At 40.4% G+C, this 26,594-nt stretch overlaps 1 pseudogene across 1 annotated transcript; it reads left to right on the top strand.

Annotated features, from left to right (window-relative positions):
- Positions 1-23,593: 23,593 nt before the first annotated feature.
- LOC306644881 (interferon omega-1-like) lies at positions 23,594-25,070 on the top strand (annotated as a pseudogene). The gene is made up of 2 exons: positions 23,594-23,599; positions 24,430-25,070. The product of its transcript is annotated as an interferon omega-1-like (transcript).
- The last annotated feature ends 1,524 nt before the right edge of the window (positions 25,071-26,594 follow it).

Below are 26,594 nucleotides of genomic sequence, written 5' to 3'. Positions count from 1 at the left end.
GTATTGGTTTCCCCCTGAATGTAATTTGGTTCTTTTCTCTCACAGCCTTTAAAATTCTGTCTTTATTTTGTATGTTAGGTATTTTCATTATAATGTGCCTTGGTGTGGGTCTGTTGTAATTTTGTGTATTTGGAGTCCTATAAGCCTCTTGAACTTGATTTTCTATTTCATTCTTCAGATTTGGGAAATTTTCTGATATTATTTCACTGAATAGATTGTTCATTCCTTTGGTTTTTTCTCTAGGCCTTCCTCAATCCCAATAATTCTTAAATTTGGCCTTTTCATGATATCCCATTGTTCTTGTAGATTCTGTTCATGATTTCTTACCATCTTCTCTGTTTGTTCAACTTTGTGTTCAAGGTTAAATATTTTGTCTTCAATGTCTGAGGTTCTGTCTTCCAGGTGTTCTATCCTACTGGATATGCTTTCTATGGAGTTCTTAATTTGGTTTATTGTTTCCTTCATTTCAAGGATTTCTGTTTGTTTTTTTTTTCAATATCTCTAACTCTTTATTGAAATGATCTTTTGCTTCCTGTATTTGCTCTTTTAACTGTCTACTGGTGCGATCATTCAATGCCTGCATTTGCTCTTTCATCATCATTCAGTACCTGCGTTTGCTCCTTCATTTCATCGTTTGCTCCCCAATCATTTTAATTATGTACATTCTGAACTCCTTTTCTGTCATTTTTTCTGCCACGCTGCCATTGGGTTTTATTGATGTAACATCTAGATTTGTTTGCGGCATTTTCTTTCCTTGTTTTCTCATATTATTCAGGTGTCAGTGGACCACTGAGATATTGCAGATTTCCTCTATTGACTTACAATGTCCTTGAAGATTTCTATATATATCCCCTTTTAGTCTTCAGTAGGCTGAAGTCTTGGAGGAAGTTGATAATGTGGTGTGCCACAAAGAAGCTGCCTCTCTAGGAGTGGTGGCCTTCAGGTGGGGTATATTCCCTGCTAGTGGGCAGAGGTGCCTCCACTTGTTGACCAATGGTCATCCAAAGGGGAACTAGGCTGCGGGCTGAGGCAAGGCCTGTTTGGGCCTGTGTCTCCAGTTTTACCGTCCTTGTGGGGAAACCTCACTCGCCAGGGAAGACTCATCCAGTGGGGAGGTCTCGCTGGTCAGTTCCCCTCCTAGAGGTTCCCCTCAATTTACAGCTACTGCCTGGGCTGGGCTGCCTTCCTCTGTAAAGTTCCCAGGGGCCCGGCCCTACCTCCTGGGCCTGGGAGCCTCACCCTTCGCAGATGAATCTCCTTAGGCTGCCCCTCCTCAGAGAATCTGCCCGCAGTCCTGGAACCTTCGCTCCGCCCTACGCGTGTCTCTGTGCGGCTCTTCCACCAAGAAGCCTCCTAGATCCTGGGACCCTGCTCTGCACCTAATCACCTGGCTATGCGGCCCCTCCTCTGAGCAGCCACCTGGGGGGCCCGTACAATCGCTCTGCATCCCAGAGACCCGCCGCACGCCTCTTCCTCCAGACAGCAGCCCAGTATTCCGGTGCGGTCACTAGGAGTCCGAGCAACTCACTGTGTGCCTCCTCCTCCCACCAACCGCCCGTAGCCCTGGGCAATCACTCCGAGTCGAAGTGACCCTCCCTGTTCCTCCTCCTCCTCCAGGTAACCCCCTGGGTGTTCAGGAGCGGTCGCTCTGTGTGGCTCTGAATCCACGTGACCCTCTGCACGCCTCCTCTGGGCAGCCGCCTGGACCTCCTGTGCGGTCACTCGAGACCAAGCAACCCACCACGCTCCTCCTCCAGGCCTCCCCCCTGTGTTCAGGAGCGGTCGCTTTAAACAAAACAACTCACCACTCGCCTTCTCCTCTGAGCAGCCGCCTGGAGCTCTAATGCAGTCACTGCGAGTCCAAATGACCTGCCGCGCTCCTCCTCCTCCTCCTCCTACTCCTCCGGGCAGGCCCTGGTGTTCAAAAGTGGTCTGAGTCCAAACAGCTCACCACGCCGCTTCTCCTCTGGCAACCGCCTGTAGCTCTGGTGTAGTCACTCCGAATCCAAGCGGCTACGCTCCTCCTCCCCCTCCTCCGGGCAGGTCCCCGGTGTTCAGGAGTGGTCGCTCTGAGTCCAAACAGCTCTCCTCGCTGCTCCTCCCCTGGGCAGCCACCGGAGCCCCAGTGGTTGCTCCGAGTCCCAGCGCTGTACTAAGTGGCCTCCTCTCCGATGCTCCCAGTTGTCCAAGTTCACTGCTCAAGCAGGGGCAGGGGCATCTCACCAGCAGCTCTACTTCACAAAGTTCCCTGCATTCCGGGACTACCGCCCCATCCGGGATGCCTCCCCAACGGGAGAGACTCACCCGGCGGCTTTGATTTGGTCCCAAGCCTCTCAATATCTCCTCTTTTGAATCCTGAGTCCTGGAGCAACATGAAATGCAGCCACCCTCTAGGCCGCCATCTTTAAACCAGCCAAGTACATTGTTAATAAGCAGTAATATTTTGAAAGTAATCTTTTTTTTCTGGGCAACAAATCTCAAGAGTGGACTTAAAATATTCAGAAACTGTGTTAGAAAAAGATGTGTTGCCATTGGTGCTTTTTTCTTCCATTTATAGAGCACTGGTAGAGTATATCTGAAACAATTCATTGTTAAGGGCTCTAGGATTTTCAGAATGGCAAGTGAAAATTGTCTTCAGCTTGATGTCACCTACTGTGTTAATGCACAACAATAGAAGGACAGTCTGTTCTTTACAGCTTTCAGGTCAGGCTTTGATATCTCTTTAGTTTAAGAGTCCTTGATGGCATCTTCTTCCAATATAAGGCTATTTTTTCTACACTGAAAACTGTCATTGGGGACAGTCATCTTCATCAAGTATGTTGGGTTTTCTTGTTCCTTCATCTGCCACTTTTATGTCCCAACTTGTCTGCTTTCCTCAAACCTCATGAACCAATCTTTGCTGGCTTCAAACCTTTCCTCTGCGTCTTTCTCATCTCTCTCATACTTCACAGGACTGAAGAGAGTTAGGTCCTTTCTCTGGATTAGGCTGCTTTGATCTTCTATCCAGAATACTAAAACTTTCTCCTTATCAGCAATAAAACCATTTTGCATACTTATTATTCACTAGAGTAGCACATTGAATTTCCTTGGAGAACCTATCCTTTGTATTCACAACATGGTTAACTATTTGGTAAAGAGGTCTAGTTTTCGTCCTTTCTCAGCTTTTGATTTGACTTGCTCACTGTGTTTAATCATTTCTAGAATTTTATTTAAAGCAAGAGACCTGCAACTCTAACTTGAACACTTAAAGACCACCGTAGGGTTATTCACTGGCTTAACTCCCACTTTGTGTGTCTCAGGGAATAGAGAGGTGCAAGGAGAGGGATAGATAGTGGGGAATGGGAGATCAATGGAGCAATTAGAATACACGCAACATTTAGCAATGAAGTTGGCTGTCGTTTATGGATGCAGTTGTGGAACTCCAAAACAATTACAATAACATCAAAGATCGTTGATCACAATAACATGTATAATAATGAAGAATAATTCAAAATATTGCAATAATTATTGAAAGGTGACATAGAGACATGAAGTAAGCCCATGCTGATGAAAAAACAGTACAAATATACTTACTGCAGGGCTCCCACAACACTTCAATTTGTAACTACTGCAATATCTTTGGAGCACAATAAAGTGAAGTGCAATGAAATGTGATATTCCTATAATCTATTTTGATTTAATTTTATATTTGGCATAAGGCACGAGTTCAAATTCATTATTTTACTTGTGAATATACATTATTCCCAACACCATTTGTTTATGTGAATATTGTTATATTCGGGTATGAGGTGTCCCCCAAAGTTCATGATTAGATTGTGAGAACTGTAGCCTAATCAATGGATTAATCCACTTGATGGTTTAACAATCCAAAAGTACTACTCTGCTGCATTGTGACTACAGGCAGGTACTGTGTGACTGGAAGAGGTAGTTTGGTGGGGGAATGCTCGAGAGGATTATATCTTGTTTCTCTGGCTCCTCCCTTTCTCTCTGTGCTTCTCCACCATGTGCTAAGTAGCTTTTCTCCACTGCTGCCCTTAAGTCAGAATTTTCCTACTCACCTCATACCCAGAGTCTGGCCAAACATGGACTGAACCTCTGAAACTATGAGCCAAAATAAACTTTTCCTCCTCTATCTCATTCTTGCAGGGTATTTTGGTCACAGCAATGAAAAACTGTCTTTTCCCATTATGTACCCTTGACACCCTCGTGACAGATCTTTTGACCTCATACATAAGGATTTATTTCTGGGTTCTCTATTCTATTCCCAGTGGTCTGTCTGTCTGATCCCATGTCATTACCATGTTGTTTCAATTAGTGTAGTTTTGTAATATGGTTTGAAATCAAGAAGGGTGAGCTTCGTTTTTCTTTCTCAAGAGTGATTTGACTCTTTTGGTCCTTTGAGATTCCATATGAAGTTTAGTATAGTATATTCTATTTCTGCAAGAAAGAAAAGCCTCTGTGGTTTTGTTAGGGTTTGCATTGTATTTGTGGATTGCTTTGGATAGTATGAACATCCTGACAATGTTCAATCTTCCAATCCATGAAAACTGGATATCCTTTCATTTTTTTGCATCTTCTTTTATTTCCTTCAGCAATGGTTGTTATTTTCATTGTACAATGCTTATTACTCCTTAGTTCAGCTTGTGCCTGGGTATTTTATTTATTTTGATGCTATCGTAAATTAGATAACATTCTTAATTTGATGTCTCAACAATTTATATTGATTCATACCTTCTGAGGATTTGGTCTATACCCAAAAAGAGCAAGAAGGATGGAAGATTGATGATTTGTGGGCACAGGACTACTTCCTCCAGAGAATAGCATTGTATGCTGTGAGCTGCGTGATTCAGGGAGAGTCGTGTTTAGAATATTTCTTTCTACATGACACCAGGTTAGTTATTTTCTACTGTAAGAGAGTAGAGATGAGCAAAGTAGAAATAAAGTAATACTTGTGATTAATGTGGCTCAAAATACTATGCAATTGCAATTAGAAGCCCTAGAGTCATATGAACCTTAAAGGAACTAGAATTCCAGTAGTTTTAAATATAAATTAACACTCAAGAAATAGATAGAAATATTAATCATTGTCCATTATAATCCTAGCAATTATGACCCTGATGAAACAAAATATATTTGATATTCATGAACACTCTTCCAGTAGGAAAAGAAAATCTGAGAAACTGTTGCAGTAATAAGTATTTCTTGAGGAACTGTATTGGGCCTAGTACTGAGTAATTCCAGTAAAAAACATAAAGACCACTTGTTAAAGAGTTGATTTGCTAAAAGTAATTCATACCATCCCCTGAAAAAGTAGAAACCTAAAGGTTTGAAGTAATCCGATTTCCTATGGAAAATAAAAAATGTAACCCCAGAATTCAAAATTGAGGCTGAAAGTTCATGCTTCACATGTTCATACACAATATTCACCCAGTTGCAAATTTAGAGCAAAGATGATTTCCTTTGTTTAATAAACACCACTTGGTTCAGAACCTATGAAAGTTCTTTGAGAAACTTGAACTTTAATGCAAATACACAAAGATTCAAATTGATGGTATCCTAGAGATTGGTGATTATATCACTTCCAAAGTTACAAACATTAAGTCTTGGGATGTGAGAAGAATCATGGCTCTCCAAAGTTCGATTCTATCTGACAAATTCTTGTTTCTTAGTACTCTTTTTCCTGGTTGAGTTTTCTTATGTAACACATAAAAAGCATTGACATTGACTTTATGGAAGATAGACAAGATATATGCAAGATTAGAACCTATGGCAAACAGATGGTATGTTGCAGAACATTCTCTCCTCGTTCACTTGATCTCAAAGGCTATTGTGAGAGGTGGACTTTGGTTATGTGCAGGCTGTCATCTGTGGTTTTCAAGTTGTTGTTGATGTTTGAGAAGATCAGAGCTTCTAAGTATGAAGGGGGCTTTGAGAATTAAATGGAAATAGTTCACATCATATTACTTAAGCTATTGAAGTTTGAAAGCACATCAATAATTCTGTTAAATGCTGAACAAAATATTAATAATCTCAGGTTGAATATCTAATAACTAATGAGATTAAAATTATTTTCTCCTATGAAACAAAGTACCCTAAAAAGCATTGTGATGTCGTAGTAGCTGTACCCACAAGAAACAGAAAGCAGCATCCAGTGCGTACAGGCTAAGGGAAACTTTCAGGGAGGTACAAGATGGGGGTGAAGGTGGAAAGACGTGAGGGCAGAGGGACTGGGAGGAGGATCTATGCAGAAATCATCGCAGAGCATGGGGATTTCTCTTCTTTCTCCAGAGACTAGTTTGGACAATGATAATGGTCACCACATATGTAAAGATATATATCGGAATCATGAATCCTCCCATATCTCTCAGTAACTACCTGCAAAAAAAATTTTTTAAATATCCAATTTCCATTTTTCCTTCCTATTCTTCTAGATCACATTCTTTATTAGGAAATCACAATAATCATCTTCCCCTCCTTCCTCTAGAATTCCCCACTGTGCTGCCTTCACTCATCCTTAACCGGCCCTGCATATTCACTCAGCTGTTTTCTCTTCCCTTGTTTGCGCCCATAGTTTACCTTGAAAGTATCAACCCACCAAATGAAAGCAGAAGTTGAGTGAAAGTTTTCAGATTGTCAGAAACTCTTGTAAAAGTGGAATTTTTTTTCTCTTTCTCTCTTCTAATGAATATTTTTGGAAATAAGGGGATTTCCCTGTTACAATAACAGGTCGATGTAGCTGTAGCTAAATGCAAAGCAGGATCCAGTACACAAGATATCCAGGAGACCAGCGCCACCTCCTGGCCACCACGGATGAAGACGGTGGTTTATCTAATCCAGAGAGCGGAATTCTTCCTGTTTATGCAAAAGTCTGTTTCCTTTCATTCACCTTATTATTGTTTGTTTTTATCAAAGCTAAAGAGTCTCTTTCCTGAAAAGAACTGACCCCAGTAGTGGAATGAACTCGTCTTCTTGGCGTTTTTATTTCAGTAGGGAAAATACTTGAAGCTTCAGGGAGGGCCTGTCCTCTTTGGGCAATGGACAGGTTTGTTGGGTAAAAGAATGCCTCCTTTTCCTCCAGACTTAGTGGTCCAGACCCTCCTGACCTATCACCACCTCCAGGTTCTACAGACTGGAGGTAGGGGAGCCGCCCACCTGGTGTGGCGCTGAAAGGGAATCAGGGAAAATCTGTTGGATGGTACATTAACTCTTCTTAATAGTAACTTGTCCATTTTACAAATGACTTCCTACAACCAGATCCTATCTTTTCCGTTACAACCAGCAGAAAGTTCTCACTCTCACTCTGAGTAAGGCATGAGCTTGTATCACTTCTGCCTGGACTTGGCCATCAGAGCACAGAGGAGAGTGAAGGACTTAGGAAGACACAGCTGCCAGATGACCCTGTGGACTCTATAAGGGTAGGACCAGAAGGGACACCGGCAATCTCAGAGCACTGATGGATACGTGAATCAGGAGGTGATTGTGAACGACTCAGGAGGAAGGAAGGAGCTTCACTTTAACTGAAATCTCTCTCTGAGACTAGAGATTTCCATTTCTTCCCTCCTGTTGATGAACTAGAGGGCTGCCGTTATGTGTGAAGTGATTTTAGTCCCCTGCCTTTCTTTCCCTCTCCACGATTTGTGAAGGAACTTCCATAAACTTCTCCGTGAGTGAAGGAGTTCCTTGTGAAGGAACTCATTTAGGAGCAGGTCTACCTGGATTTTTTCTTTTTTTTAATAATCCTGGCTATCTTTGAGGACTAACACCTTTCCAACACTTATGACTACTTCCATTCTTTGTGTACTTCTCACTTACACTTCATGTAATTTTTCATTATATTCACATCGTATTTTATGATTATATTATATACAAAAGTTCTATGGTTTAGCTCCACATTGTCTCCTTGTCCTGAAATCTCTATAACCATATGTTGTTTCATATCCTGGATTCCTTCATTGGTCACACATTCAGCAGAACTGGAGGGACAGCACACGGAGGCAGCACTCGAGGGACAGTGGTGGTGGCAGGGATGGAGTGACACTGAGCAGCCCTCCCTGCCCTTCTGGTCCTGCAGAGCCAGACTGTATCCTCCTGGCCCAACCCCACCCAAGTGCATGTATCCCACTCAATAGGGAGATCAGGAAAGCAGTGGAGCACCCTGTTGCCCAGGGATCATGCTGGCCACACAACCTGGAGACACCCAGGTTTTTTGAGTCTCAGGACTAAGATGGAAACAGGCCACACTGGACCCTTTCTCTCTACTGATTCCTGTGTTGCAAAAAGTCAGTGCCTAATGATGTCCAGCCAGGTACAGAAACAGTAAGCAGAAGGAGCCCTGCCTGCACATCTGCACCCAGTGAAATGCCAAAGAATCCAGCAGCTTATCTCTGCTCCTGTTTAGATGTTTCCACGTTCTGATCCATTAGAAAGTGACTGCACAAGGCACGCGACTCTATATGTTCCAAACACTGAAGTACAGCACTAGTAACAGGAAGAAATGGAAGAAGCCAGCTTGACAATGTGGAAGGAAAACAGACACGCTTAGTGTCCACTGGAATAACGGTGGGTCCTCAGGAAATGGATCAATATCTGTTGCTGCAGATTAATAGACATGATTTCTGAATTCAGTCTCTCAGGTTGTCTCCCCTAAAATGGAGAGATAACTGAAATGGAGGCTGGAAGCAGAATCCTCCCCCAGAGATAAGGACAACATCAGTGTCCCAAGCAGGGAAAGCATAGGGAAAGCCCTGGCAGGGAATAGGGCCACTCCAGTGGGGCCCGCAGAACTTCCAGCACAGAGAGCTCATTCATGAGGTTAGTGCAACCCAGGGAATCTTTCAATTCTAGTCACGATGCAGTTCATCTAAAAACAATATGCAAACAATAATTGAACAACAGGGTCATAGGCAGAATTTGAATGTATTTAGCAATATTTAGGGCAGAGTCTTTTAAGGATTATAAATATTAGTAGTGCACAGATTTGAAGATCACAATATCTAATGGCAAAGACCTTTGTGAGAATTCGTTTATTTCCCTTAGTTCAGTGAAAGGAGGGAAAAGATAGATCAATATTCTCTCTCCCTCTCATTTTTTCATTCCTGCTGGTGCATTCCGCACTGTTAATTAGTATTTGGATTCCTTCCTGAGGATTAAAGTTCACAAAGAAAAAATATTAAACCTATCTAAATAACAAATTATAACCATTCACCATTATTGTGAGTAGCTAAAGTGTTATTATATTGCATCCTGTGAGAAGCCGTCATAAAGCTAGTGGAGATGGGATCTTTAAGAAATCAAATACAGGGGCTGGGGTTGTAGCTCAGTGGTAGAGCACTTGCCTAGCATGTGTGAGGCACTGGGTTCGATCCTCAGCACCATATAAAAGTGAATGAATAAAGGTATCGTGTCCATCTACAACTAAAAAATAAATTTAAAAAAGAAAGAAAGAATTCAAATACACAAACAAAAATCTTGGTTGTTTTCTCATAAAGGAAACCCTAATGGAGCCCATGGAAAGGGTCATCAGAAGTCCCATGTGCTGTGATTCCACATGAAGCCAGTGCCTCCACACTATTAGCACTAGGGCACCATCCCAGCCCCACAGACACCCACAGAGGCCCCAGCGTGGCACAGTGTTGCCCAACCATGATGGCCTTTGCTGCATGTGTGCCGAGTGTGCAATCTGGGGACAGAGGAAAAGCTCCATGTGATGTGTCTGTGTGGGTCATGTCTGTGCGTGCACATAGGCAGCAGGCCAGCAACTCAGAAGGGACGGTTTTTATATGTCCAACCTGGTCAATGTTTGCAAAACGAAAGGCTATCTATTAAATCTTTAAACACAATCAGAGACTAACTTGTGGGGGAAAACATCTATTTTGATGCCAACCATAGTCAATCAAAGGCAATCGAACCAACGTGGTTGCTCTCAGAGCGAAAGTCAACCTTGCTTGGTTAAACAGCTCTTTAAAAGCCATCACTGCCTCCCAGTTGGAAACAGAATGCTCCTCATCTTGGTCACATAAAAGGTCTTTTTGGTCAATTGTTGGGTGAAAAGATAAAGAGGAGAAAAATTCTTCATTGGGTTTATCAGTAGACAGCCAGAAGTCCAACCTGGTATGGAGGAGGAAACTGATTTGTGTCCCTGGGGTGAGCACAGCCGGCTGGTGTAAGGAGGGTTGACAGTGGAATCAGGAGGATCCAGAGGAGACGAGTCAGAGCTCACATTGCTGAGCTATAGGCAGAATGGAAATTCCTGGGTGCTTTTTGTTTGTTCTTAAACTCACAAAAATAAAATAAGAATAAACTTCAAAAGTCCAAAATAAAAGTCCAGATGACTACAGTTAATGAGTTAATAAAGTGCTTTGAAAATATTTTTTAAGAAATCATTCATTGATACTTTCTTCATTTGGCAGAAAAATCTACTGCCTCATAACTATTTGAGAGATAGTTAGTCTGCTTTTCCTTAGAACAAGAAGTCAGTTGGTTCAATTCGAACCAATCTGTCGCCCCAAGAACCACTGAATAACAACAACAACAAAACAACACTTTGACATTTGAGGTGGAACCCAGTGCCCTTCGTCACCTCAACCTGTCTGCTCTACTGATTTCATGCCCCTCCTGGGCTCAGCAATCCCATGTCCATTTCTATTCTGGCTTCGTTTAATGGGACCTTCCACGCCGGCCATCATCTCCACGCTCCCTCAGGTGACAGCATTGGAAGTCTGCGTATCCCTCCACACAAAGATTTCTCTCCAAAGAGTCCTGGAAACGAGTGTCATCCAAATAGGGATCCTGAGAGGACTGAGCTGATACTTTCAAATATTTTATACCAGCAAATGGTCTATGTGTAGCATGCAATAAATTCATTACCATTTTTTTTTAAATATCATCATTTTTTTTTTCCAGACTAAGAGTAGAATCATTGAGGTTTATCTCTTTCCCTTTTCTATCTTTAATTCCAGGTTTCTCAAAGCAGCCTTTTCCTGGTCTGAGTGGATTATTCACTAGGTGGAGTGCCAGGCAAGGCTAATGTCTACTTGCATCTGGTGACCTCCTGTGAGTCAATTGGCGTGATGCTCACTTCTCTCCTCAGACCAGGTCCCATCTGGATTAAATGGAAGAATGGTCAGGGGGCTGTTTTGCAACCCTGGGTTGCTCTTCTTGGAGGCTCTGCAGAAACAGCAACCCATCTGCCTTTGTGCACCTCAGTCTTGGACTTCACTCTTCCCCTCTGCTGCAGCACTGACCTCCAGCTTTTGCTAACAGTTTGCCATTTGTCTGGGGAAAGTCATTTCCCTTCTTTCACTTTCATGACAGTTATGTTAACATTTGTTTCCATTTCGCTCCCCAAACAACTGTGGAGTTTTGCTTTCTAGGAAAGTTAAAATGAGAAATAACAAATCTTACATCTTAAAAAAAAAATTACAGAGAAAACTGGGCTGGGTGCAGTGGTGCACGCCTAATCCAAACTATCAGGAAGCTGAGGCAGGAGGATGACATGTTCAAGGGCCACCCTTGAAAACTTAGTGAAACCCTGCCTCAAAAATAAATAAATAGGAGATTCCTAGATGGCAAACTAGAGGGAGCCTGCATTCCTTGTGGCTCTGTGACTCAGTATTCAAGCAGAGGAAATACTGTTTCTCTGTGAGGCAGCCCTCACTGCCCACTGATCCCTTGCTGTTTGCCCCTCACATCCCCGTTTATCCACTGGTTTGCTAGTTTGCCTGCCTTTAACCTGCTTATCACCCACTGCCTGATATACACCTGTTATTTGCCCACAAACTGCCCACAAACCACATGTAGATAGCCTGCTGCCTATTACCAGCTGCTGGTTGCTGCCTGGAAGTCCATTGTCAGGGTACCCACAGGTTTGGGTACATGCGGCCACTGCCATCTTGGAAGTCCAGGGCCAAGTTTGCTGCCATCACCTCTGGCATCTCAGGGAGTGGCCGCCTCAGTCTGGAGACGCTGGCCAGGGCCTAAAGATGTATTGTTGGGGTACCTGCAGATCTGCTTGCACCTGAGGTCTTCTTGCTGGGTATACTAGTGGCCACCATCTGGCTGCCTCTTTGCAGGGTCGCTCCTGTGTGTGAGCACATTCCTGGTGGTCTGTCTGCAAGTTGAAATGGCATTGAGATCTTGAGACTGCAGCAAGGCAGAGCCTGGGAAATCTGAAGCCTAAAGCCATCAGATTGTCCCTAGGACTGCCAAGGGCCAGTCTGGGCCTGGCAGGCCTGTGGAAAGCCGGAGACAGAACAGGTTTCTGGGGCGGGGGAGGGGGAGCACAGGTTGGAGAAACTGTAGAAAACCAGTCTCACACCAACTCAGTGAGTCCTGAGGTGTGCAGGGACAGAAGGGGCCCATTACAATGTGGGGGGGGGCGGGATACTAGAAGAGGGTTTGAGGGCATCTTGCTATCAGCTTGCCCACCCAACTGGCCTGGACCTACCATCAAACTTCAGATAAGCCCACCTATTTGGCAGAGAAGGGAAGCTGAGAAAAATTTTGAAAGCCAACGAAAGCTATTGTTTAATTGTCCATTGAGACAATTTTTATTTTTCTTTCCCTCTCTCTCTCTCACACACCTCTACCATCTTTGAATCCAAATATCTCATGGATCGATTTATTGAGGAATGGAATGTCTGAATAGTATGTTAATTTTGTTGTGTATTCCCATACTTCTACTTTTTAAAAAAAAATCTGTACATGTTTTTTCTCTGATCTACTTGTCTCCCTGGAATCTCTTTCTCACTTCTCTCATGCTAACAGCAAACCTCTATTAATTCCTCCCTCACTCTTACTATAGATTTTTTTTTTTTTTTTTTGGATCAAACCCACTTGATCACGGTGCACTGTCTTTTTAATATGTTTTTGTATGCGATTTGCTAAAATTTTGTTGAGAATTTTTGCGTCGATGTTCATTAAGGATATTGCTCTGAAATTTTCTTTCCTTGATGTGTCTCTGTCTGGTTTAGGTATCAGTGTGATATTGGCTTCATAGAATGAGTTTGGGAGGGTTCCCTCCTCTTCTATTTCGTGGAATACTTTGAGAAGTATTGGAATGAGCACTTCTTTAAAGGTTTTGTAGAACTCGGCTGAGAACCCATCTGGTACCAGACTTTTCTTTGTTGGTAGGCTTTTGATGACCTCTTCTATTTCATTACTTGAAATTGGTCTATTTAAATTGTGTATGTCCTCCTCGTTCAGTTTAGGCAATTCATATGTCTCTAGAAATCTGCTGATGTCTTCGAGGTTTTCTGTTTTGTTCGAGTATAGATTTTCAAAATAGCTTCTAATTATGTTTTGTATTTCACTCATGTCTGTTGTGATATTTCCTTGTTCATTCCAAATTTTAGTGATTTGGGTTTTCTCTCGACTTCTCTTTGTTAGTGTGGCTAAAGGTTTATCAATTTTGTTTATTTTTTCAAAGAACCAACTATTTATTTTGTCAATTTTTTGTATTGTTTCTTTTGTTTCAATTTCATTGATTTCAGCTCTGAGTTTAACTATTTCCTGTCTTCTACTACTTTTGGTGCTGTTCTGTTCTTCTTTTTCTAGGGCTTTGAGTTGTAGTGTTAGGTCATTTATTTGTTGAGTTTTACTACTTTTATTAAATGCGCTCCATGCAATAAATTTCCCTCTAAGTACTGCTTTCATAGTGTCCCAGAGATTTTGATATGATGTTTCTTTGTTCTCATTTACCTCTAAGAATTTTTTAATTTCCTTCCTAATATCTTCTGTTATCCATTCATCATATAATAGCATATTGTTTAATCTCCAGATGTTCGAATAGTTTCTGTGTTTTACTCTTTCATTTATTTCTAACTTCAATCCATTATGATCTGATAGAATACATGGTAGTGTCTCTATCTTCTTGTATTTGCTAACATTAGCTTTGTGGCATAATATATGGTCTATTTTAGAGAAGGATCCATGTGCTGCTGAGAAGAAAGTGTATTCGCTCTTGGTTGGATGGTATATTCTATAACTGTCCGTTAAGTCTAAATTATTGATTGTGTTATTGAGATCTATGGTTTCTTTGTTCAATTTTTGTTTGGAAGATCTGTCCAGTGGTGAGAGAGGCGTGTTAAAATCACCTAGTATTATTGTGTTATGGTCTATTTAGTTTCTCAAATTGAGAAGGATTTGTTTGACATACATGGATGAGCCAGTGTTCGGGGCATAGATGTTTATGATTGTTATATCTTGCTGATTAATGCTTCCCTTAAACAGTATGAAATGACCTTCTTTATCCCTTCTGACTAACTTTGGCTTGAAGTCCACATTATCGGAAATGAGGATGGATACTCAAGCTTTTTTGCTGAGTCCATGTGCATGGTATGTTTTTCCCCATCCTTTCACCTTTAGTCTATGGGGTATCTTTTTCTATGAGGTGAGTCTCTTGCAGGCAACATATTGTTGGATCTTTCTTTTTAATCCAATCTGCCAGTCTTTTGATTGATGAATTCAGGCCATTAACATTCAGGGTTATTATTGAGATATGATTTGGATTCCCGGTCATTTGGTTCATTTTTTAAATTTTATTTATTTATTTATTTATTTATTTGACACGACTTGGTTCCTCCTTTATTTGACAATTCCTTTAGGATAATTCCTCCCTTTGCTGATTTGTTTCTTTGTTTTTCATCTCTTCCTCATGGAATATTTTGCTGAGAATGTTCTGTAGTGCTGGCTTTCTTTTTGTAAATTCTTTTAGCTTTTGTTTATCATGGAAGGATTTTATTTCATCGTCAAATTTGAAGGTAAGTTTTGCTGGGTATAAGATTCTTGGTTGGCATCCATTTTCTTTCAGGGCTTGAAAAATGTTGTTCCAGGCCCTTCCAGCTTTTAGGGTCTGGATTGAAAAATCTGCTGATATCCGTATTGGATTCCCCCTGAATGTAATTTGGTTCTTCTCTCTCACAGCCTTTAAAATTCTGTCTTTATTTTGTATGTTAGGTATTTTCATTATAATGTGCCTTGGTGTGGGTCTGTTGTAATTTTGTGTATTTGGAGTCCTATAAGCCTCTTGAACTTGATTTTCCATTTCATTCTTCAGATTTGGGAAATTTTCTGATATTATTTCACTGAATAGATTGTTCATTCCTTTGGTTTGTTTCTCTAAGCCTTCCTCAATCCCGATAATTCTTAAATTTGGCCTTTTCATGATATCCCATAATTCTTGTAGATTCTGTTCATGATTTCTTACCATCTTCTCTGTTTGTTCAACTTTGTTTTCAAGGTTAAATATTTTGTCTTCAATGTCTGAGGTTCTGTCTACCAGGTGTTCTATCCTACTGGATATGCTTTCTATGGAGTTCTTAATTTGGTTTATTGTTTCCTTCATGTCAAGGATTTCTGTTTGGTTTTTTTTCAATATCTCTAACTCTTTATTGAAATGATCTTTTGCTTCCTGTATTTGCTCTTTTAACTGTCGATTGGTGCGATCATTCAATGCCTGCATTTGCTCTTCCATCTCATCATTCAGTGCCTGCATTTGCTCTTTCATCTCATCGTTTGCTTCCCTGATCATTTTAATTATGTACATTCTGAACTCCCTTTCTGTCATTTTTTCTGCCATGCTGTCATTGGGTTTTATTGATGTAACATCTAGATTTGTTTGCGGCATTTTCTTTCCTTGTTTTCTCATATTGTTCAGGTATCAGTGGACCGCTGAGATATTGCAGATTTCCTCCACCGACTTACAATGTCCTTGAAGATTTCTATATATATCCCCTCTTAGCCTTCAGTAGGCTGAAGTCTTAGAGGAAGTTGATAATGCGGTGCTCCACAAGGAAGTTGCCTCTCTAGGAGTGGTGGCCTTCAGGTGGGGTATATTCCCTGCTAGTGGGCAGAGGTGCCTCCACTTGTTGACCAATGGTCATCCAAAGGGGAACTAGGCTGCGGGCTGAGGCAAGGCCTGTTTGGGCCTGTGTCTCTGGTTTTACCATCCTTGTGGGGAAACCTCACCCGGCAGGGAAGACTCACACGGTGGGGAGGTCTCGCTGGTCAGATCCCCTCCTAGAGGTTCCCCTCAATCTACAGCTACCACCTAGGCTGGGCTGCCTTCCTCTGCAAAGTTCCCAGGGGCCCGGCCCTACCTCCTGGGCCTGGGAGCCTCACCCTTCGCAGACGAGTCTCCTTAGGCTGCTTCTCCTCAGAGAATCTGCCCGCAGGCCTGGAACCTTCGCTCCACCCCTAAGCGTGTCTCTGTGCGGCTCTTCCACCAAGAAGCCTCCTAGGTCCTGGGACCCTGCTCTGCACTTAATCGCCTGGCTATGGGGCCCCTCCTCTGAGCAGCCACCTGGAGCCCCGTACAATCACTCTGAGTCCCAGAGACCCGCCGCATGCCTCTTCCTCCAGACAGCCGCCCGGTGTTCCAATGTGGTCACTAGGAGTCCAAGCAACTCACTGCGTGCCTCCTCCTCCCGCCAACCACCTGTAGCCCTGGGCAGTCACTCCAAGTCCAAGTGACCCGCCCCGTTCCTCCTCCTCCTCCAGGTAACCCCCTGAGTGTTCAGGAGCGGTCACTCTGAGTTGCTCTGAATCCATGTGACCCGCTGCACACCTCCTCCAGGCAGCCGCCCAGAGGTCTGGTGCGGCCACTCGAGACCAAGTGACCCACCGCGCTTCTCCTCCAGTCAGCCCCCCGGTGTTCAGGAGTGGTCGCTTTGAGTCCAAACAACTCACCAATCGCCTCCTCCTCTGAGCTGCTGCCTGGAGCTCTAATGCAGTCACTGCAAGAGCAAACGACCCACCGCGCTCCTCCTCCTCCTCCTCCTACTCCTCAGGGCAGGCCCCAGTGTTCAGAAGCAGTCGCTCTGAGTCCAAACAGCTCACCGCACTGCTCCTCCTCTGGCATCCACCTGTAGCTCTACTATAGTCACTCCAAATCCAAGCGGCCGTGCTCCTCCTCCTCCTCCTCCTCCTCCTCCTCAGGGCAGGCCCTGGTGTTCAGAAGCAGTCGCTCTGAGTCCAAACAGCTCACCGCACCGCTCCTCCTCTGGCAACCGCCTTTAGCTCTGGTATAGTCACTCCGAATCCAAGTGGCCACGTTCCTCCTCCTCCTCCTCCTCCCCCTCCTCCGGGCAGGTCCCCGGTGTTCAGGAGTGGTCACTCTGAGTCCAAACAGCTCTCCTCACTGCTCCTCCTCTGGGCAGCCGCCGGAGCCCCTGTGGTTGCTCTGAGTCCCAGCGCTTTGCTGAGCGGACTCCTCTATGATGCTCCCAGTTGTCCAAGTTCACTGCTCCAGCAGGGGGAGGGGTGTCTCGCCGGGCAGCTCTACTTCACAAAGTTCCCTGCGTTCCAGGACTATCGCCCCATCCGGGATGCTTCCCCAACGGGAGAGACTCACCTGGCTGCTTTGAGTTGGTCCCGAGTCTCTCAATATCTCCTCTTTTGAATCCTGAGTCCTGGAGCAACATGAAATGCAGCCACCCTCTAGGCCGCCATCTTGAAGCCCCTTACTATAGATTTTAACCTCTGTCTTCTCTCCTCCCTCATAAACATCACATCTTACACTACTTCTGTTCCCTCATTGCCCATCATTTTAAATAGTAAATCCTTTTAGCAAACTTAGTGTTTATATTGTAGGCAATAATTGAACACATCATTTCTGCTTATTGTGACAAAACTGTAGATGCCTTAATAGGAGCTATTTGCTTTAAGGTTGTATATTGTTTGCAGTGGGTGCTCTTAATATTGGTCTTCCCCTTGAAGGTGAGATACTGGAAACCTTCATGGGCACTATAAAACTGGAAAGTAGAAACTGTATTGCCTCAGAGCCGTACTGCTAGGTAGGAAGACATACAAACAACATGAAAAAAAAAAGGGACCAAAGTAAACAAACCAAGATGCTCCAATAATGGAATCCAGCACAGTAGAACAAATGTCAGAGAAGGAATTTAGAATGTACATTGACTTATCTTTGAAGTAAAAGATGGTATCAGAGAGAAATACAGGAAGTGAAAGATCAATAAAGAGACAGATTATAAAAAGGAATCAAACAGAAATCCTCAAAATGAAAGAAACGATAAAGCAAATTAAAAATTCAATGGAACATATTACCAACAGACTAGACCACTCGGAAGACAAAACCTCCGTCAATGAAGACAAAATATATACTCTTGAAAATAAGTAGACCATACAGAGAAGATGGTAAGAAACCATGAACGTAACTACCAAGAAATATGGGATAACATGAAAAGACCAAATCTAAGATTCATTGCAATAGATGAAGGCATGGAGATAGAAACCAAAGAAATGCACAATCTTTTCAATGACAAAATATCAGAAAATTTCCCAAGTCTAAAGAAAGAAACATAAAATCAACTACAAGAGGCTTACAGAATCCCAAAATGTACAAAATTATAGCAGACCCACAGTAAGGCACATTATAATGAGAATGACTAACATACAGAATAAGGCTAGAATTTTAAAGGCTGTAAGAGAAAAAAATCAAATTACATACAGGGGGAAACCAGTTTCAACCCAGACCCTCAACACCAGGAGATCATGGAATAATATATATCAAGCTGTGAAAGAAAATGGATGCCAACCAAGAATCTTATATTCAGCAAAACTAAGCTTCAGATATGAAGATGAAATAAAATCCTTCCATGATAAACAAAATTTAAAAGAATTCACAACTAGAAAGCCTGCACTTCAGAACATTCTTAGCAAAATATTCCATGAGGAGGAAAAGAAAAAAAAAAAATGAAAAGCAGCAAAGGGAGGAAATACACTAAAGAAAAAGTCAAACAAAGGAGAAACTAAGTCAAGTTAAAAACCAAAAACAAACCAAAATGACCAGGAATGTGAATCATATCTCAATAATAACCCTGAATGTTAATGGCTTAAACTTATCAATCAAAAGACATAGACTGGCAGATTGGATTTTTCAAAAACCCCAATAATATGCTGTCTTTTACTGCTAGGAAAAGACATCCACAGACTGAAGGTGAAAGGTTGGAAGAAAACATATCATTCACATGGACTATGTAAACAAGCAGGGGTTTCCACCCTCATATCAGATAAAGTGAACTTCAAGCCAAAGTTAGTCAGAAGGGATAAAGAAGAACATTTCATATTGCTTAATGGAATCATACATCATCAACACATAACAATCGTAAATATATATGCCTCAAACAATGGAGCATCTATGTACATCAAACAAACCCTCCTCAATTGCAAGAATCAAATAGACAATGACACAATAATTTGAGTGACTTTAACATACCTCTCTCACCACTGGATAGATCTTCCAAACAAAAATTAACAAAGAAACTACAGAACTAACTAATGCAATCAATAATTTAGACTTAACAGATATTTATAGAGTATTTCATCCATCTTCAAGCAAATACACTTTCTTCTCAGTAGCATGTGGATCCTTCTCTAAAATAGACCATATCTTATACCACAAAGCAACTTTCAGCAAATTCAAAAAAAAAAAAAAATAGAAATACTACCTTACATTCCATCAGATCATAATGGAATAAAACTAGAAAGAAACAATAAAATAAAAAATGGAAACTACTCCAAAGCCTGGAGACTAAATAACATGCTATTGGATGATAAATGGATAGCAGAAGATATCAGAGAAGAAATTAAAAAATACCTAGAGGTAAATGAGGGGATACCTATGCAACATACCAAAATCTCTGGGACATTATGAAAACAGTGGTAAGATGAAAGTTCATTGTATTGAGTACATTCATTAAAAGAATAAAAAGTCAACAAATAAATGACCTAACATTATATCTCAAAGCCCTGGAAAAAGAACAAATCAACACACAAAAAAAGTAGAAGACAGGAAATAATTAAAATTAGAGATGAAATCAATGAAATTGAAACAAAAAAATTCAAAAAATTGACAAAATGAAAAGTTGGTTCTTTAAAAAAATAAATAAAATTGATAAACCCTTAGCTACACTAATGAAGAAAAACAGAGAGAAAACTCAAATTTCTAAAATTCATGATCAAAAGGGAAATATCACAATGGGCACTACTGAAATACAGAAGTTAATTAGAAATTATTTTGAAAACTTATACTCCAATAAAATAGAAAATCTCAAAGACATTGACAAATTTCTAGAAAGATATGACCTACCTGAACTGAATCAGGAAGACATAGACAATTTAAACATTAATTTCAAGCAATGAAATAGAAGACACCATCAAAAACCTACCAACAGACCAGACCAATTCTTGGCCAAGTTCTACAAGACCTTCAAAGAAGAATTTAAAACCAATACTCCTTAAATAATTCCATGAAATAGAAAAGGAGGGAACCCTCCCAAACTCATTCTATGAGGCTGATATCACCCTGATATCAAAACCAGACAAAGATAAACCAAGGAAAGAAAACTTCAGACTTCAGACCAATATCCCTTATGAACATACATGCAAAAATTCTCAATAAAATTCTGGCAAATCACATACAAAAACATGTTAAAAATATACTACACCATGATCAAGTGAAGTTCTTCCCAGGGATGCAAGGTTGGTTCAACATACATAAATCAATAAATATAATTCATTACATCAATAGACTTAAAGACAAGAATCATTTGATCATCTCAATAGATGAAGAAAAAGCATTTGACAAAATACAACACCTCTTCATGCTCAAAACGCTAGAAAAACTAGGGATAGTAGGAACATATCTCAACATTGTAAAGGCCATCTATGCTAGTTCCAAGACCAACATCATTCTAAATGGAGAAAAATTGAAAGCCCTCCCCCTAAAGACTGGAACAAGATGGGGATGCCCTCTTTCACCACTTCTATTCAACATCGTCCTTGAAACTCTTGCTCTAGCCAGAGCAATTAGACAGAGGAAAGAAATTAAAGAAATACAAATAGGAAAAGAAGAACTCAACTATCACTATTTACTGACAACATGATTCTATATCTAGAAGATCCAAAAAATTCCACCAGAAAATGTCTAGAACTCATAAATGAATTTAGCAAAGTAGCAGGATATGAAATCAATACCCAAAAATCAAATGCATTTCTCTGTATCAGTGATAAATCCACTGCAAGAGCAATTAGGAAAACTACCCCATTCACAGTAGCCTCAAAAACTAAAATAAAATAAAACACTTGGGAATCAATCTAACGAAAGAGGTGAAAGACCTCTACAATGAAAACTACAGAACACAAAGCAAGAAACTGAAGAAGATCTTAGAAGATGGAAAGATCTCCCATGTTCTTGGATAGGCAGGATTAATATTGTCAAAATGGCCATACTACCAAAAATACTATACAGCTCTAATGCAATTCCTATTAAAATTCCTATGACATTCTTCATAGAACTAGAAAAGGCAATCATGAACTTCATTTGGAAAAATAAGAGACTCAGAATAGCCAAGGCAATCCTTAACAATAAGAGTGAATCAGGAGGCATCACAGTACCAGACCTTAACTATACTACTGAGCAATAGTAACAAAAACAGCATGGTATTGGCACCAAAATAGACAGGTAGACCAATGGTACAGAATAGAGGATACTGAGACAAACCCACATAAACACAGCTCATACTAGACAAAGGTGCCAGTGGAGAAAAGATAGACTCTTCAACCAATGGTGCTGGGAAAACTAGAAACCCATATGCAGCAAAATGAAATTAAACCCCTATATCTCACCCTGCACAAAACTCAACTCAAAATGGATCAAGGACCTAGGAATTAAACCAGAGACCCTGCACCTAATAGAAGAAAAGCCAAAATCTTTATCATGTCAGCTTAGGACAAGACTTCCTTAATATGACTCCCAAAGCGCAAGAAATAAAAGTAAGAATCAATAAATGGGATGGATTCAAACTAAAAAACTTTTTCTCAGCAAAGGAAATATCAACAATATGAAGAGAGAGCCTACAGAGTAGAAGAAAATCTTTACCACAGGTACTTCAGATAGAGCACTATTCTCCAGAATTTATAAAGGACTCAAAAAACTTTACACCAAACATACAAAGAACCTAATCAATAAATGGGTCAAGGAACTGAGCAGACACTTCACAGAAGACATACAAGTGATCAACAGATATATGAAAAAGTTTCAACATCTCTAGGAACTAGACAAATGCAAATCAAAACTATTATAAGATTTCATCTCACCCCAATTAGAATGACTATTATCAAGAATACAAGCAACAATATGTGTTGGCTAGGATGTGGGGGAAAATGTACACTCACACATAGCTGGTGGGATTGCAAACTGGTGCAGCCATTCTGGAAAGCACTATGAAGATTTCTCAGAAAACTTGGAATGGAACCACCATTTGACCCAGCTATCAACTCCTTGGTTTATAACCAAAGGACAAAATCAGCATGCTACAGTGATGCAGGCACATCAGTGTTCATAGCTGCTCAATTCACAATAACTAGATTGTGGAACCAACCTAGATGCCCTTCAATAGATGAATGGATAAAGAAACTGTGGTATATATGTATATATGTGGTGAAATATTACACAATCATAAAGGAGAATAAAATTATGGCATTTGCAGGTAAATGGATGGAGTTGGAAATTATCATACCAAGTGAAATAAGTCAATCCCAAAAAACCAAAAGCTAATTGTCTTGTCTGATAAGTGAATGCTGATGCACAATGGGGTGGCAGGGTAAGGGAAAAATGGAGGTACTTTAGATTGTGTAGAGGGAAATGAGGGGAGTGGAGGAAGCAGGGGGAAGGAAAGATACTGGAATGCAACAAACATCATTATCCTATGTACATGTATGATTACATGAGTGGTGTGACTCTACATCATGTGCCACCAGAGAAATGCAAAGTTGTACTCCATGAGTGTACAATAAAAAAAATTATTTTATTTTATTTAATAATTGATTAATTAATTGTAGAGAAAAATGCCACAGCCCCTTTGCCTTTCTTTTACTTCTCTTAGTTTATATTAAACTCAGGATGAGGTAGAAAGTAATACAGGAGCAGCAAGACGAAACTTGGTCAAAAAGCCCACTCTATAGAGAACAAGTTATAATTTTTTTTTTTTTTTTGCAGGAGAGGCTGTTGAAACCTTATTCATGAAAAATCATGAATAAGTAAAGGAAAGACACTCTCACTCTTGGACCTGTTAGCCTGGAGCTCGCTGCCCTAGGTGGTCAGAGTAAGTCATTCATAGACAAAGAAAACAGAATCATGCTGATTGGATGAACAACTGAGGGTCCCCAGTTTCTATAATACAAGCTTCTAAAGAAAGGAAACATCACCTAGGAATCCCCTGTGCCCAGTTCAGGAACTCTAAGGATAACAAGGACTCAGTTTTCTACCTAAAGAATCACCGTGGTTGTGATTGGCATGTAAAACTTATTTGACTACAGAGGGTGAAATGATTGTAATTGAATAATTCCTCCTTACACACAGACAAAACAAACCTTTGCTTTCAGCATCTGAGAAACTGAAGCTGGGAATTCGATCTTAACACAGGATAAGAATCAAGTAAGCAGGAGGTCACCTCAGATAGCCAGGATCCTCCAGACAAGAACCCTAAGGACAGGGAAAAGGATCATGGAGAGTTTCTTTTTTTTAACAAAGAAACAAAGCCCTCCTTAGTAAAAGAGTCCTCGTGCCATCAGGATGCGAGTGAGTCTCTTCTCTGGGCTGCATCTGATGATCGTGGACTGAGGACACCTTGTCGTCCTAGAGCAGAGGGTGTTAAAGTTGTGATAACCACCTGTGAGCGAGGTGGTGCTGGGGAACTAACATTATCTTACAACTAGAACCTTCACACACATAAGCACCTGAGAAGAACCTGGATTTCTCCCAAGATTATTGGTACAGACCAAGGAGCACTGCAGATCTCAGCAAGAAAATAGTGGACAGAAAGGACAATATCTACATTGATCCTGATATCGTGGCTCAGTGAAGGTTAAGCACATGGACCTGCCCGAATGTGTTCTAGGAGAGAAACACAGAGGAGGCTAATTCACCAGTGATCAGCAGCCTCTGCTGTGAATGAAACAACAAACCACCCCACTCATGAAGTTTAATTGCCAGTGATGATCTGGAAAAACATTGAACAAATGCAGAGACCCATAGGTCTATGGGATCCAGACTTTATATGTAAAGGAAGAAGGGTAAGAATAGCTGTTAGGATCAGGGCTAAAGATTTGTTTCTAGAATAGAAAAAAGAAATATTTATACATAATAAAATGTGTGTGTGATTATTTACATACATATACACAGACTTCTGGTTTTAATTTATAAGTATCGATTTGGATTGGCACATTGGAAATATATGGAAAAAAATTAAACTTCTCTTATAAAATCAATAGAGAAGTTGATGTCATAAGTTGATGTTGAGCCATCAGCAGAATAATACACAAATGAAAACAAAAAAGGACAGGAAAGGACAAGTGTAGAAAAATGTTTAGATAAAAAGTTTGTGTTCCCTATTTAAAAGACATGCATAGACAGTGTCTTCGCAGAACCCAGGGTCCAAGGTTCACCCAGACCCCAGATCAGCCAGGCCAGCAGCATCCTCATTTCCACGTGGCCCTCCTACTTCCGCTTCTAACTGCCCTGGTGGTGGACAGCTACGGCCCTGTTGGATCTTGGACTGTGACCTGCCTCAATTCTGAGGCCCACCTTTGTGCTCCTGGGATAAATGAGGAGACTATTCCCTTCCTTGTGTCTGAAGGACAGAGGGACTTCCAGTTCCCCTGGGAGATGTGCACAGCAGCCAGTTCCAGAAGGTCTAGGCCATGTCTGTCCTCCATGGGATGCTCCAGCAGATCTTCAGCCTCTTCCACCCGGAGCACTCCTCTGCTGCCTGAACACCACCCTCCTGGGCAAACTCTTCATTGGACACCATGAGCAAGACCTGGAGACCTGCTTAGTACAGGAGATGGAAGAGGAAGAACCTGTTCTGTAAACTGAGGGACTGACCCTGTTCTTGAGGAGGTGCATCCAGAGAATCCATCTCTACCTGGAAGAGAAGAAATACAGTGATTGTGCCTGGGAGATCGTCAGAGTGAAAATCATGAGAATCTTCTCACCAGCAAAACTGCAAAAGAAGTTGAGAAGTCAGGATGGAGAACTTGGGTCACATTGAAATGATTCTCCTTCACTGAGTGGCCACATCCCACCTGCATGTGTGCTTTTGGTCTCTGCCAAGGACTCCTCTGCTTTAGTCAGAATTTATTAAACCAAAGGAGACAGCCCTGATATTATTATTCATTTATTTGTATCTTTTTTATCCTTTTTATCAGAGGTGTAATATTAGTATTATCATATAAAAGTTATTTACCTTTATGTTGTATTAAAATTAGAAAGTAGGTTCACTGTTCCATTTTACTAAATATTGTTATTTTGTGATTTATTATACTATATCACACAAACTTCTTAGGTTTCTATTTTCCTAAAAACAAAATCAAAATGCCTGTTTTCTGAACCAAACTGAAGAATAGATAATATTAATTTCCTTATTTATTCCTATTCTCATACATTATCATGTGTAAAATGAGTATCAATGTGACAGATGTGGAAAGAAACACAAGTGAATAAAGCAAACACATTTCTTCTCTGTTGAAGCTTCAGTGTTACAGAGAAAGAAACAAAAGTTTGTACCGACATCACTACAGAAAAGTAAAGGAAGGTTTAGGTACAATTGATGTCATGAAGGAAAATGATATTAGATGTGGATTAATATCTCCTGCATAGTTTTTCATGTTTTTGAAATGTTTTCTAAGAATCATTTTCAAAGAATGGATGTATTGATATAAAACATAAATATTTCATTTAATTTTTTTTTTGCTTTTTTAAATTGTTTTTATTTTTTATTTGTCCTAATTTAAATTGCATATTTATTTAGGTAAAATAGTAATTTGTCAGCATTCTAATTAACATTACTTTATAATAAACCTCAATGAAAATTCTTTTGCTTGCTAATTTAAGTTCATTTTTCAAGTAAACATTATTATCAGATTTTTTTCAGTTCTATTGTATAATTTATTCTAGATTTTATCTTGGCAGTTTATATTATTTATGATTTTATAATTTATAATCATTAACATATATTTTCTAAAAATTATAGGCATGTTTTTTGATGGATGCTTGTTTTTAACTTCACCTGTGTAGAAAGAACTGGTAGTTCCTTCTTTATTTAAATTATGGACTGTCTAGTTCAGAAAACCAAACATCTTCCTAATTATGTCCTTCTTTTGTCTTGAAATATGTTCAGTTCCCTCTCTTGTAAATCCATTTTAACATTCAGACCTATATTCCATCAGAACTTTTTTCATCTATATATGAAATGATAATCTAAATTGCTTTCTGTTAAAGCATCATACAATCCCTGAAAATTTTATTGAATTTTTGTTTCATTTCTTATTCACATCTGATACATCTTTAACATAAATAAACTTACTGATGATAATAAAATGTTTTTAAAAACTATTTTCTTTCTTAATGTGTTCAGTTAATTTTCCTTCCTGTTATATTTCTTCTTATAAATGATCATTGAAAATGGTTTAGATCCTCTGGTTAAGCCAGCGAAGGCCCCAAATTTTCCTTCTACTTCTTAAATATTGTTGTATACATCAATTTCTAATAAATTTAGAATTGATTCACAGTGAAG

This window comes from Sciurus vulgaris (genome assembly GCF_902686455.1).
Source record: "Sciurus vulgaris genome assembly, chromosome: 15".
NCBI lineage: Eukaryota > Metazoa > Chordata > Mammalia > Rodentia > Sciuridae > Sciurus > Sciurus vulgaris.
The sequence above is the reverse complement of the archived record's forward strand: the minus strand, read 5'-3'. Positions and strand labels throughout refer to the sequence as shown.